A 15,109-nucleotide genomic window follows, 5' to 3' on the forward strand; every position below is an offset into this window, starting at 1 on the left:
TAGTGCATTTTGATAGCAATGTGCGCGTTGGTGTGTAGTGTTGTGACACTTACGTTTTTTTTGGAACCACTGGATTCTGTAAGGCTTTGATTTTGATTAAGCTTATCACCAAACTAGTTTTGTTTGGACACTAACGAAATGGATTAAATTCTTTTTTTAGAAATATGATCTTGACGATTAAAATACTATGCTCAAACGACTAAACACAATTCAAATAAGTTGGATTTGAATTCTTCGTGTTCCACTCGTCAGTAACTGACACCAACTTGCTATCAGTTAGACGAGATATCCCAGAGCCTCTGTGATTGGCTAACCGAGACATCACACGGTATCAACCAGTTGCTAGTTGCTTGCCATGTTGTGTGAACTGTTTGGATTGGTCAATTTGGTGGTAGCAAGTTGGTGTCAGTTATAGAGGTGTGCGCCGCGCCGCCGATTTCGGCGCGCTTGCTATTTTTACCTGAAATTGTCGGCGTGGCGCAACGCACACCTCTAGTCAGTTACTGATGAGTGGAACAAACATTCAAAACATTCATATCCAACTTATACAAGTTAAACTTTGTGCCCTTAAGCGTAAATTGGTACAAAGTGTAGGACTAACATAACTTTCCTGCTGCGATCTGTCTGACAGGAGCCGGTGTTGATCAATAAATAATTTGGGCTAATCCTGATAAGACAGATTGACAATTTGGGAATTAGATTGAAGAATTATTTGTTACTCCCATGCATCACTATGACGAAATATCCGCATTGATAACTGCTGCCTACTGTTGTAACATAATGTGCTGCATCGTACGAGATAAGATTGTCGCGATTGTGTATCTAATACTCTGATAAATCTGTCCAGTTAAATGTATCAATTGACTATCCTTGGTGGAACGTTGAAATTCGCAGCTTATGTAACATTCTGCAAAGCAATTTTTTATCAAACCGAACTACAGCACGAAACCGTGAGGAAATCCACTTTCCGAAAGTATTTGTGTCGAGTGCAGAACAGTTTTCGGGACCACCCCGCATCGTTTTGGTTTTTCGTGAGGAGCAAATAACGTAAGGAGGTATCACACTATTCAACTGTCTTGCTAAAGTCCTCGAGAAGACAATCTACAACGTTGTGTATGCAACTGCTTCCCATTTAATCTCGAAGTCAAATAGATCAATTGCCGCAAAATCACTCGTACAGTAACTGACAGTTCGGGAATGTTTTTATTTATGTGCGGTGTGCGATTCGACGCTTTGTCTCGGTGTTGCTTTGTATGTTCTTCTCAAGGCCACATTCCTCAGTATTAAATAATAGCCAGCTGTATAAGCTGGAACGGTTCGTCGTTGGAAATCAGTTTAAAGATAAGTTATTTCTATATTTTTTTAACACATTTATTGCTTTCTTCCGTCTGTGCGAGCGCTGACCCCGGGTGGTGACGTTTTCGATGGTTCCCTCTCTGGATGGTCAAATGCAGGTTGAATCGGGTTCAACTCCTAAGGCTCCCCTCGTTCCAAACGCTATCCCGGAATTCTCAACTGGTCCATTTGTGGTCTTTCTTCCTCAGATTTCTAAGGAACTGTGACCGAAATTTCGAAGGTCTGCTCGGACAAGATAAGAATTTTGCTAGCCAACTCAAACCAGGCAAACGATTTTGCCTGCTGTGCGCACTTTACGCAGGATTATAATGTATATATTCCAGCGGTAATGGTAGAGACGGAAGGCGTCGTAAACAATGAGAGTTTGACATGTGAGGATCTGCTGCAGTATGGGGTTGGTTGATTTAGAGACCGCTGATTACAACCGGTGAAAATACTAGAGTGCAAGCGTTTGCACTCAGTAGTAGTTGAGGAGAATGGTTCAAAAACGTACACCCAATCAAACTCTTATCATGTACCGCGGGTCATAAATTGCACAAAGTGTAAACAGTTGGGCCGCACAGCCACCCATTGTAGCAATAAGGCCCGCTGTAGAAAATGTAGTGAGAATCATCTAGATGATTTGTGCATTAAGAATGCTGAGAAGTGTCCTTACTGTGGAGAGAGTCTGCGTGATATCTCGGCATGTCCCGCGTACAAACTACGTGGGGATAAACTGAAACGTTCCCCTGCGGGACGTTCCAAACATTCATTTGCAGAAATGTTAAAGAACGTTACACCACTATTCCCAATAAGCCTTTATGATCCCTTACCTCCTAACGAGGGTGTGCCACAACCCACAAGAGGGAACATCTACTAGGGTGTCCAGTAGTTATAGGAAGCGGAGGAACAATTCCTCTCCTAAACTTCCTTGTAAAGGCCAGAACGTGTCTCTTGACGGGGCTCCGAAAGTGACATCTCTTGGAAGTGTTGCAACCAATCCGAAGCAAGTAGCTCCTAGTCTCGGAGGATTAAACTCAGAGAAGGAGTTCTCAGCACTTCCCGGAATATCAGAAACTCCAAGTGTTCCATTGTTCCAGTTCGAGAATAATTGCAGCACTGGAATTATCAAACTCTCGGACATAGAAGACTGGATTGTAAAAACTTCCAATATTACTAATCCCGTTAATAGTCTATTGTTAGTTTACCATTAGAAGAAGTATCATCCCGAAAATCTTAAAATTTTAATAAATAGTTTGTGTTGCAATGCATTTGCTTTTTTTAGAACTTGGTCAACTTTCAATGTAGATCTTAACTTTCTGGACTTTAATATTATTTACCCGTATCGAGGTACCCCCTATGGAAGAGTGCATTTGGGGATCAAAAAGTGTTAATGCTTCTACAGAATTAACCTTCCCTCAATAACAAGTATTGAAGTTGTGACTTGTCAAATTAAAACCAAACCTTTGCATATATCCCCCCCCCCCAACATCGCGGTTGAGCACCGACGGTTACAAGACATCTTACAATCCCTACTTACACCGGGATTAGTTTTAGGATTTACTTTAACTCTCACGGTACAGCATAGGGTTGTCTCTATGAAGGTAACCGGTCTTCCTTAATTCACGATCTTTTCGATAAGTTCAATTTGACATTTTTAAACATGGGTGGAATGACATGGATTCCTGCTCGCCCAGTGTGCCCGAGCCCCTTAGACTTGTCGACGAAGGGTTACCCGCTAACTATTGACAGTACGCGATGTTAGAAACGCGAATGAAGAGTTTGATGAAAGCCAAGAAACGTAGTTACTGGCACTGGTTCGTAGACGGTTTATCGAGAGAAACATCGATGAGAACTGTTGTGGAAGCGAGTCCAGTATTAGTGTTTGCGTATTGTTTTGGGTTGCACGCACTCGAGCCTAGAAGTGCTGGGGGATGTCCTTTCGCTGAAAAATCGATTTTTGGACCTTTCGATAGCTCATTCGCTTCAGTCTCTCTCATGCTTCTGATTCAACTGTATTCTTCGACACATTCATGAAAGACAAGATTCGTGGAATCCCAGATCACATACGTTGGCAAGTGATCCCAAGCATCTTTCATAGTAAATTTTAAGAAGTTGACTGTAACAAGATGTTTTTCATCAACGGGTCAAGTCTCGACGGCTCTACTGGCTTCGATATATTCAATCAAAACCTAACCGCCTCTTTCAAACTCCTGCTTCAGTTTGCATCGCAGAATTCTCTGCTTTTCACCATACCATTGGGATTCTTGATACTTTGCCCACCGATCATTACCTTATTGTTTCAATAGAAGCTCTCCGTTTGGCGAAATCTAGAAAGCACATTTCGTATTTCCTAGGAAAATTTTGGGAACTCTTCCGTGCTTTGTCTGTAAAATCGTACAATATTACCTTAGATTGGGTTCCCTCGCATAGCAAATGCCGACACTTTAGAAGGTGACATCTACGAAAGACCAATCTGCTTCAATGATTTTTTCAATATCTCTCATCAGAGGACGATAGAAAGTTGGCCGACATCGTGGAGCAATATAGAGTTAGGACGGTGGCTACAGTCTATCATCCGGAAGGTATCAACAAAACCTTGGCTTAGAAGAATGGGTGTGGATCGAGATTTCATTCGTGTCATGTCCAATCACTACACGTTAGACACTCATCTCCGATGTATTGGGCTAGCGAATAGTGGTATCTGTGTTTTTGCCGCCGGTTATCAAAATCGAACATTTTGTTTGGGCACGCGCCGAGTATTTTTCTGCCAGATCTCAACTAGTGGATTCCCTTCGGGCTCGAGTAAGATCGCCCAATGTCCCGGTAAGTGCTGTATTGGCAAGCCGCGATCTCCTCTCGAAGCTTGCAACTACTAACGGGTTCAAGATATCGCATCGGATGAGCAATCGATATGAGAGGTCCCAAAATCGATTTTTCAGCGGAAGGATGCCCAATATTACTTCTAGACTCATCGTATAGGTCGAGTGCATGCAACCCACAGCCAACGACAATACTGGATTCGCTCTCAAAGAGTGCTCATCGATGTTTCTTTCGTTAACCCGTCTACGAACCGGCGCCAGTAACTACGTTTCTTGGCTTTCATAAAACTCATTCATTCGCGTTTCTAACGTCGCGTACTGTCGATAGCTAGTGTGTAATTCGTCGTCGACAAGTCTAAGGGTGCTTACACATCATCACTTTCTGATGATTTTAGAAGGGTTGTATCATACTCTGGTAGAAATTGTCATACTCTGGTAGAAAAACGCCCATCACATAATTTGGGGTAGCTCTGACATCAATTTGAGAGGCGCCGAAGTGATGAATTACTTAAGTAGCACAAATGTACATATACTGAATCGCCCAACATTTGCACGACCTGGCAGAGAAGAGATATTAGATGTAACTCTCTGCTCTGACGGTATTACGCATGAGTCGACAAACTGGCTCGTACCAAACGAGCTGAAACCATCGTTAGCTGATCATTAGTACATCGTCTTTGATCATTTAAATGTCTCGATAGATATCGTAATACCAATTCTACGAGCTGGGACCTCTACACAGAGGGCTTGGCGACTAGGTTTCATGGGTATCTTCTGACGATTGAATCTCCAAGTGAATTAGATGATGTCGTGGATAAAACAAACACACTCATAGTAGTAGCATCCGCTTCGAGTTATGCGTGCTTCACCTTTGTAGAATACCAAACTTGTTCGACTCTAAAATAGCTAGGAATCACAGACGCAGGGATGGGACTGGGCTCGCTGAGCATACAGAAATGCCCCTCGATCCTTTGAGCGAAGTGGTTGGAAAAGTCTCTGCACAAATATCTCACGTCTCAACGAGACTAGTAGACACTTTCCAGGCTGTACAGAGCCATCACTGACGACTGCCCCTGAGGTAGTTCTGATTCTTGGGAAGTGGCTCGTAGAATTGTGACAACCGAATCGATCAAATGGTCGAGTGGAAGTCTCCGGGAAAAGATGGAATCATTCCAGTTCACAAAGAAGATATGAACACTTTAAGCCTATTTTGAAAAAGGTTCTTACTTGTAATCTTGCAACAGGATACATTCCATTAGCGTGGCGGGAAATAACTGTAAAATTAATTCCCAAAGGTGGCCGCGTCACTTATGAGGAGGCAAAGAACTTTAGACCGAACAGTTTGACCTCCTTCCTTCTCAAATCAGTGGAACGTTTAATCGACCATTACATTCGAGATGTTAGCTTGAGCGAACACATGCTGCATGCAATGAAACATGCATATCAGAGGAGGAAGTCTACTACACAATGTTGTCTACAACATTGAAAAAGCTTTTCCACGGAAGCAATCAAGTTTAGGAACTTTTTTCGATATTTAAGGTGCTTTTGACAACGTGTCTTTCGAATCCATTTTGGACGCAGCACGAGGTCATGGAGTACCTTCATATATCACGAACTGAATACAGGTAATGCTTAGCAACCGACATCAGTGCTCATCGTGAAGACTAGTAGAGATAAGGAAACTTGTCGCCGATGGCTTATTGAGGAAACTTATTAAGCTTGGGTTTCCGATATATGGTTTTGCCGACGATTATCCTAATGATCACCGGCATTAGCATACTTTTTTTATGCAATAAGCCTAATGTGTTGTTGAGCAATGGTGTTTTCATGTCTATCAGTTAATCCAAATGGTACTTTTCACGCCAAGAAGGATTAAAATTAGGAGCTCGTCGGAGCACTCGCTACTAACTACGTCGGCCCAGAACCAGTTCTACCACTGTCGATAAGTTGGATAAAGCACAAGATTGGCTCTTGGGCTGTATTCGAACATGCCAACCATTGGCGTAGCTTGCAAACTTGTGTTCAACCAAAAACTTTTTTTGCTGGTTGCGATTCCGAAAATGTCGAAGAAATTTCTGCATTTTTCCAAGCAAAATTGCAGTATTCTAGGCAGGGCACTGACTGGACATTTCAAACTCAATTATCCCATGGCTACCTTTCAGAGTGCTGAGTATTATTCGTGTGATCTTTGTGAATCTGATTGCGGAACTTCATATTATTTGATATGTAACTTTTCTGCACTAAAAAAATTCAATAAGGCCCTCTCGTTGTCATTAGCTTTAAAATGGTTGTAAAATTGTCCCTCTTAGTTTATAATTAATTGCTCCATTAATCTTACTATAAAAATCCTGAGGTACATTGCTATAAAATATATAACTAAACGAGTAATCTCACGAAAATTATATTATACCCTCTATAATTTCGATTGGTCTGGAATAAATAAACAAATTTCATTCAACGTTTACCTAAGGAAAATGATAAGAAGTTAGTTTATTCTGATTTCTGATTCTCAGAAAGATATCTATTATGATATGATTTGGTTCGTTGACTATGTCATGGCTTGCTAGGATTATCGGATTATCGTATTATCGGGCTACTGTGATAAAACTTATGGAATTTTATCAGCATTGATAAAACTTTTTATAACGTAAATTCCATTTCCAATCGATGGCCAGCATCTACCGAAATTAATTCTAAACCAAAAACCGACGTAGGTTGTTGACTTTCCAAGACCATTTCAAACCCACCATAATAAAGCAGTGCTTTTTGCAGCCTACTTAAAGATTAATCACTTTGGACCACTCGCAGTACCTGATCCCCCCACCCAAACATGAAACAAAACGCACGGTTCATCTGCTTTTTTTCCGGCACGCCAACGGACCGATTTTAGGAAACAAAACGACCTACCACATCTCGAGAGCCGCTGCAGGGATGATAAAAAGTAACGGATTACTCGTTTATATGCTAAACACAAAAACCACAAAGCAGATTAAATTGATGTTTCTGTCCGGCTTTCGCATTGGACCGTATCGTAATCCCTTGTGGTGGTGATTCCCGGGCCAAGGGGACAGATACTCGCTGAAAAATATGACGAGATTTGACTGACCGGTGGTAAATTTCCGAATGAAGTTTATTTTGCGATTTGCTTTGTGTTGAGAATCGATGCTTATGCAGGAAGACTGAATAAAAATCCAGAGATAATCCACCGGTTTGGAATTATGCAGATTTCGGTTTGTTTCTGCTTGACCTGTAGTAAGTCTATTCTTTAATTCGCTCGGTTATTCTTAGCAAAAGATTTTTGTTAGTTGTGTATAGATCAGAAATAATAAAAAATACTATGTTTATGGAGACGCGTGTAACTTCAAGTTTTCGCATGGTGGAAACGCCTGATACTTTTTCCAAAAATTAACTTTCTGAAGTTAATTCCGTTTGCTATTATGAAAAAAATCCAACAATGTCATCAGTACCGCTGATTTCACTGTCGACGTTAAAACTCGGCGGCTGCGAATCATAGCAAGTAATAAAATTTTGTGATTAATGATCGACTCTGCACCGTCGCGTCGGGGTGGAAATACTAGGTCAAAATGCCAAACGCGTTCAAATACGGAGATAATAATTGTAATTCTTGCCGAAGTTTTCCAGTTTTCCCCGATCGACCGTGATGACATTTATAGCTGCGCTGCTGGCTGTGGTGATATTTTCTTGTTAGCTTTGCGTTCTGTTCTTTTCCGTGTAACAAATTGCTTGATTTGAACTGTGAAATGCGGTGAATTATGCTGATGGTTGTCGATTTTTTTTTTGGTATGGCGCGCGGTGGCTGTGGAGCGAATGATAGATGATATGCTGGGGTTGCGGTGATAGAAAAGGAATCGGACGCATGCAAGAAATGTTCGTAGGGTTGTGTGTTGTATATAATCTTTGGGATGTTGGCAAACTTTCAAGGAATCGCAAATGTATAGCCTGAATGTCTGAATGTTGGATTTAGGTTGGAAATTTTTGAACGTTATAACTGTGGCCGAATTCGGTTAAAAAGATCTAGGTTGTCACAATCAATAATACTCAACTTGTAATTTGACCGTTTGATTGGCAATCATTCCGTAACTCTCATAACTGCATTTATCACTGTTTAGTGTGGGAATTTAGAGAGAACAAACGACACACGAAGTTGAACAATTCTGTTCTTCTTGAGGGAATTGCATCAAAGAGCATCGTAAATAGCTGCACTGGAATTATTTAGAATGGGGCCAACGTATTTCAGGCTAATAAGCAAACATCAAAGTGAAGCCTTATTTGGCACACTTCGGTGCGCATGCCGGTATTGTAGCAATACCCAAAGTGATAAATACTTTACTCTGTAGGTTTGCTTTGATATTTTCCAATTCGTCGGTTGTCTCTATGGTTGCGGAATGAGTTAGACTCGTAGATCCCAGAAGACAGCTTTAGTTTATCACGAAGCACTCTACTTGCCCGTTTTGTTTTGCTGGAAATTTGAAAGCATTTCTATGTTTGCCACTGAAAGTTATGTAGCGCAATCATTTGATCTTTGTCGAAATATTTCTACTGTAGGAATCCACTCTACGCTGTTACTGGAATTAGGGTTTTCACTGTTTTGGCTATGCGGACAAACGATGATAGTTTTCAGTAGGGTAATGTGTCATCTAGTTTGATAATGAACTAAACAGGAAGTTTTGAATTTATTGTTAGGTTGAAATAACTCTTTATTTGATCTGGATCATAACCACTGCCACTGAACGAATAAAAAATTAATCGATAAATAGAAAAATTAATAAATAAATCAATCAATAAATAAGTAAATAACTTAATAAATAAATGAGTGGAAACAAATAAACGAATAAATCAATAAATGCATAAATAAAGACACACATAAATAAGTTTAAAGATAAGCTAAGAAATATTAGTTGATTAAGTCATATTTTTCTAAAAACGGTAAAAATTACATATCTTAATTTGCGAATTACTTGCCATAAATTCTGGAACAATCAATTTTTTTTCAATTGCGTTAAACTTTTCTTTTGTAACGCTTGCAAAAAGCTTTTATTTGTGAATGAATTAGTTTTTTTTTTAACTTACATCATGGTTTAAGGTAAGTTATTACCACAGACTAACAGCCATAACACTATGAGGAAGTTCCTTCGAAAAATATCGATCCGCCAATTCAGCCAGGGCACTAGCTCCACCAGTCTTAGCCACTCATTTGCAAGTGGGTTATCCCTCAGACTCGGGAACAATTTTTCACTAGTGGTCTGTCCCCCGTCTATCCCCGTATACGTATTTAAAATGATCGTTAAAGCGGGCGAAGAATTGTTTGCAAGTGTTATGTGTGTTATTACCAACACATTTTTCTATCATTCGCTCACAATCTTATGAGTATTGTTCATAAAGCAAATAATGATGCGTGATTATATTCATAGATTCAGTCAAATTGCTTGCAGTCCGACTATATGACGTGAACTGATTTATGATTCATTACATCTTTCTTTTGATATATTTCACACGTTTGTGAATTAAAAAAGAATAGAAGAAAGAATTCAGCACGCGCGTGCGACGTCAAGTTAAACCCGTAAAAAATTCCGGCCCGTGGTATGGGCACAAGTGAAAAATATGGTGTCGGTTCGTCAAAAGGGGTTAGCTAATAGAAAAGCATCTACGCTACCTCCTCCCCTGGTTAATAAACAAGGAACTGAACACCGACCGTTCTCGCTGTAGAGGATAATTCGAACGAGCCAAGCTCTTCTCTGCAGCTAATTGTCAAGGAGAACGAAGCAGGGTGAACAAAGGTCCCCCCTGGAAGATCACTGCATTTACTTCCGGGATCGCTAGCGGCGAGCATATAGATCCAGCGTAATTGCGTCACCGTCACTGGGGAGGTTTCAACAAATGAGCCTTGCTTACCCGCCTAGCTAAACGCCAAGAACCGCTGCCATAGCAGCCACCGATACGCTGTAGAGAAACGCGGATGTTGGTATCCCGGCCGGTTGTTGTGTTTACGAAGATCCGAAATTCATGGAAGAAGCACCTAAGCCGCCCTGTAATTTAGGGTCTACCGAGCAAATAAGGATAGAATCCAAGTAGTTATTCTACGACCGATCCGATCATGTTGCGAGAAAAAGCAGTGGATAAATATTCAGCCGATGATCCAGCAGCTGTTCATTCGTCATGCATTTCTTCAGCAGCATTTGACGCTGAAGAATAAATGTAAATAATGGCAACAGCATCAGAAGCAAGGTTATGTCACGCCAACCACGTGGAAACGAAGGAGTATGGAGTCATTCGACGATCGTTCGGACCAAGTTCCGAGGAATTGGCACAATCAGTAGTCGACAAATGTTCAGCCGATGCCTTAACAGCCGTTCATTCGTAAGTTACTTCTCCAGAGGTCTTTACCGCAGCAGAATCACTTTTGCACAATGGTACCAGATCTGGCAGCAGCTGCAAGGTTATGTCAATGAATTTCATCAGTAGACGTATGCTTTATGCTACACCAGATACAGTTGATTTGCCACATCATGAGGTCGATTCCAGAGTAGATACCAGGTCCAAGAGGCGACATTTCATTCGTTTGTGAACAACACGGAGGAATTCAGATTTGAGCCGGGAAGTAATTCTACCGTTGTTGTGAGATACGAAGGATTCGAAAGGAAAGTTAGTCGCCACGACGATGGAGAAAGATTTCGTTCGCTCATGCGCATCCTGAGTACGCATGCCGCACTCAAACTGTGTGGGGATTTAGCCAATGTAGTAGAAGTAAACAAGGGTATGGGCAACGTATGCAGCGTTCATTAGTGTCACGAGTACGTGTCGGTCAAAATCAATGACTCTTCGGTACGTATGCAACTGGACACCGGCTCAGCTATCAGTTTTGTATTGACAGACACGTGGAGCAGAATAGGGAGCCTTTCCATGTGGGCGCTAGCAGTCATTGTAAGGAAGGTAGGCCGTTGTGAATTGATGAAAAGTTTTCTTGTGCAATGATCTTCGGGACAGATATGACTTATATTTTTGGACTGTGGTCAGTATCTGTTAATATGCGGAGGTAGGCTATGTCATCGGGAGTGTGAATTTTGAGGAAATCCGTCTTCAATGTGGATAGCAGCAGCAGTCTTCTCGTACGGATCCAGAGATTAATCAGTACAACTTCAGACAGAAACTTTTCAGCACAGTGGATGGTTACTAGAAACTGTCTGCAATAGAATCGGTAGTATTATGTGCACTGGTTGTGTCGCTGATCAGATCCCACTTTAATCAATTCCGTAGGCGATTAGACTCCAGGACAAGTAGCGTGGCACGTGACCCCAAATTTTTGACACTCGATATTCTATTGGGATCGAGGTTTCTTTCAAGATGGTCAACAACGGAGTCGTCTCCTGTATTGTTGGCTAGCTCTGTGCAACCATTATTAGTAGAGCCTGACGATTCGTTGCCCAACGGAAACAAATCGTCCGCTGACGATACTATGTCAGCAGAATCAACAACTTCCACATCTGTAGCATCATCTGATTTCACATCAGAAACTAGTGGACCACAAAAGCCAGTGGAAGAACTACGCCGCTCTTCCAGGAGCAAAACAGCCCCGTAGGACCTTAAATAAAGGTGAAGAAAGTTAGGAAGTTCGATGACCCAACTGCGGGTACTTCGTTTAATGACCCAACTGCGGGTACCTCGCAAGCAGAAGAGACAGGTAATCAGATGGAGGCCGATGAGTGATCGTATCTGCATGTTGAGGGCTTTGTCAACTTTGGCAAGATCTTTAACTATAGCTTAATCAATGCCTGCCTTCTATAAACGACGAATCCAATGACGTTAAATATGAGTTCTATGAGCCTCTAGACAAAACCTATGGAGAGTGCCCAAAAATAATGCAAAACACATTATCGGGGCCTGCTTGCGGTCTGCATGCGCTCAAAACTATTGACGGTGTACAACAATTGTCGAGCACGAACGCCGAGGTTCAACATCGAGTGCTTACGAGACGATCCAGCTGTCGAGGAATACTGAGGGCAGCTAGAGCCAGCATGACCAATGGAAGAACAACTAGGTGCGGCTACTTTTTGGATGTCTGGAAAAAACAGACGAACCGCCGTAGGTAGTACTACCGAGGTCGTACTAGATAGGAGAGCACCGAAACGAGAAAAAGACTGGTTTGACGGAGAGTGCCAGAAGTTAGTTGTGGAGAACAATGCAGCAATGCCGAGGACACTGCAACACCGAAAGAGAGCGAATGAGGCACAATAGAAAAGCGCGGAATAGACTAAACTCGGTGTTCCGATGAACAAAGCGTATATTACGCAGAGACGCTACTGGCAACCTTCCGTTGAACGACTGTGAGGTGATAGATTGGTGAAAGCAGTATTATGAAACGAACATCTCAATGGCGAAGAAGTAGGCGACGCGAGCAGCGCAAGAATCAGGCTGTGGACGCGCGCAACCGACGACAGAAATCCTGCACCGAGTCTATCTAAGATTCAGGAGGAGATCGGGCGACAGGCGAGCAATAATTAACTGGCAATGATTAACTGTCATGTGAGCTGCTAAAACATGGAGAAGAGGCATCGGCTAGAGCACTACAATCAATCGAGATGATACAATCAATAGAGACCACTGACACAGGCGACTGACGGTGTTACGTTATAATATTTACTACTATCTAGTTCTATCTATTTTCCGTCGGCCTATTTCCGCTACCAGACCAAACACCGACACCAAAGAGGTTACTCCCACTATCTGGACTAGATATCGACCCATCAACACATGGACCGGGATCAACGGCTTTACTTCCTTTCCCTTTACCACAGATTTTTATCACCTCAGAAAACAGATTTTTATCACCGGTGCCGTAATGCCGTGCATTTAACTATCATATTTGGCCCCTACTATTGGCTCGAGTTGTAAGTCGTCAAAATGTCAATTGACAATAAGTTCATGGCTGGATGCTGTAGGATCGAATCAAAACTCGTCGAATGTAAACAAAGTCCATTCTGTGGTGTCAAACGGACGGCCATGTGACGAAATCGTTGGAGTTCAACGGGGAACTGAAGCGTTGCCGGAAAATTTTTATTTTTCAGATTATACTTCAGAAAACTTCTGGTAATCATCCGATACTCCTCAGGAACATCTGTTTACGGTGTATTAGTGCGATGTGATTAAGTAGCATAACCTAGATCTGGGAACCGAAGCAGCGCCAAACCGTGACCTCTTGCAAGGAAACGTGTGATCCATTGGCGTACACGGCTTATTTGATCATAGGAGCTATGCTTAGTTTAAGTGTTCATTCTTGTTTACATTCCGCTAGCGTTGCCAATTCGCTACCGCTCAGTCGGACTTAAACTAGGCATAACCCCTATGTTTGAGTAAGCCGGTCAAATGAATGGATCACAGGTTTTCTTGCGAGAATCGCCTCCGGCGGATCTTCAGCGGCTTTGCGTCGATTTCTAGGTCACAGTTATGCGGATAAAGATTACCGGAAGTTTCGTAAAACTTAATCTGAGACAAGTCAGTTCCGACAGCATGAAGTAATAAGTTAGTTTACACTCGTCCGGACATGCCGTAGACTCAGGTGATTCGTATTTCTAATGCCAAAAGATCCTACGGTAGCAGACAAAGGGTTAAGTCGCCGGAAAACTCTAAGCTTACTCGTATGACCCTTCCACGCTTTTTTAAACTTTCTCCCTTCAACTCCTTGCTCTACCTTGAGTACTATGGCTCTTAATATTGAAAAATATACTTCACCTTCAAGTCCCTTGCTAATTAAATGCCGTAACAACAGTTGACTAATCTGAGAAATAAAAGGTTTGTTGCTTCGGAGCAAACTTGCTCCTTTTTACTCCGGTTTGCTACCAGAAGAAAAAAGGAAAAAAAAACAATACAACGCTCCATTTCCTCGAAGAACTCCAACGTTTTCGCCAGTTTCGTCACTACAGAATGTTTACATACGACGAGTTTCAATTCGAGCAAATAAGCAAATAAGCCTGGTTTCAGTTCGATCTATCAACTAACTTAGGGTTACCAAATGGGCTGAAAGCGAAATAAGGACATTTTGAATTTTGACCGAGACTAACAAATTTTACTAATCTTTGACTAAATGTGTTTGGTTGAGTGGTGTTAAGAAAAGATTTCCAATATTTTTTTAGAACAGCGCTTTTTTGTTCTTCTGGGGTCCTAAGAAACTATGCAGAATATTAGGTAGTGGCATACCGTGTTACATTTGAAATTTGTATGGATATTATTGCGAGAAATCCTATATTTTTCATCTTCATTTCCAAAAATCAAAGTTTTTCCTTAAGAGAACTTATTGATTAAAGTCCATGAAATTACTAAGAAATTTGCCGACTGTGCTAAAAAAGTGATAGCTGTTTAAAATTCGATGGTTCGAATTAGAGGACAAATCTTTTTTTCTGTCAGCGCTCAACAAGATGAGAAACACGAAAAGTATTAGTTTGTAACTTTTCTTCAGGCAATAAAATTTTTGGATGAACTAAACTTTTTGAATCATTAATATTAGCATAACAAATCAAAAGACTCTAAGGAAGTGAACAACTAAAATGGCGAGTAAAATGTTTCATTCGCTTGAGTGAATTTAATCTAATTGATTTCAAAAATAACATGGATTGAGATTAAAACTAAGGACATTTGAAGTAAAATTAAGGACGCTTTCCCAAATCATCGAAATTAAGGGCATGTCCTTTAAAATAAGGACGGTTGGTAACCCTAACTAACTGTGATGTAATTGCTTTCGAAGGTAAACAACTTTTGATATTTTTATTAAAATGGAAAAGGATAAATTTCGTGTTGCTTTGCACTATTTTTTGAGTAGAAATGTGTAAAATAAACAAAAGAAAAGCTCGCATTATGGTGCATCTGCTCCGTCTTATTCAACCGTAAAATATCTGCAAGAGTTACAAGAAGCTGAATGAACCCAAAAAACGACCATGCCA

At 41.2% G+C, this 15,109-nt stretch overlaps 1 protein-coding gene across 13 annotated transcripts in view; it reads right to left on the minus strand.

Annotated features, from left to right (window-relative positions):
- The window catches only part of LOC131679280 (disintegrin and metalloproteinase domain-containing protein 33), a 1,109,813-nt gene that overhangs the window by 21,850 nt on the left and 1,072,854 nt on the right, over positions 1-15,109 (minus strand). The gene's annotated exons all lie outside the window — the stretch shown is intronic.

The sequence above is a fragment of the Topomyia yanbarensis genome, chromosome 1 (genome assembly GCF_030247195.1).
Source record: "Topomyia yanbarensis strain Yona2022 chromosome 1, ASM3024719v1, whole genome shotgun sequence".
Classification (NCBI taxonomy): Eukaryota; Metazoa; Arthropoda; class Insecta; order Diptera; family Culicidae; genus Topomyia; species Topomyia yanbarensis.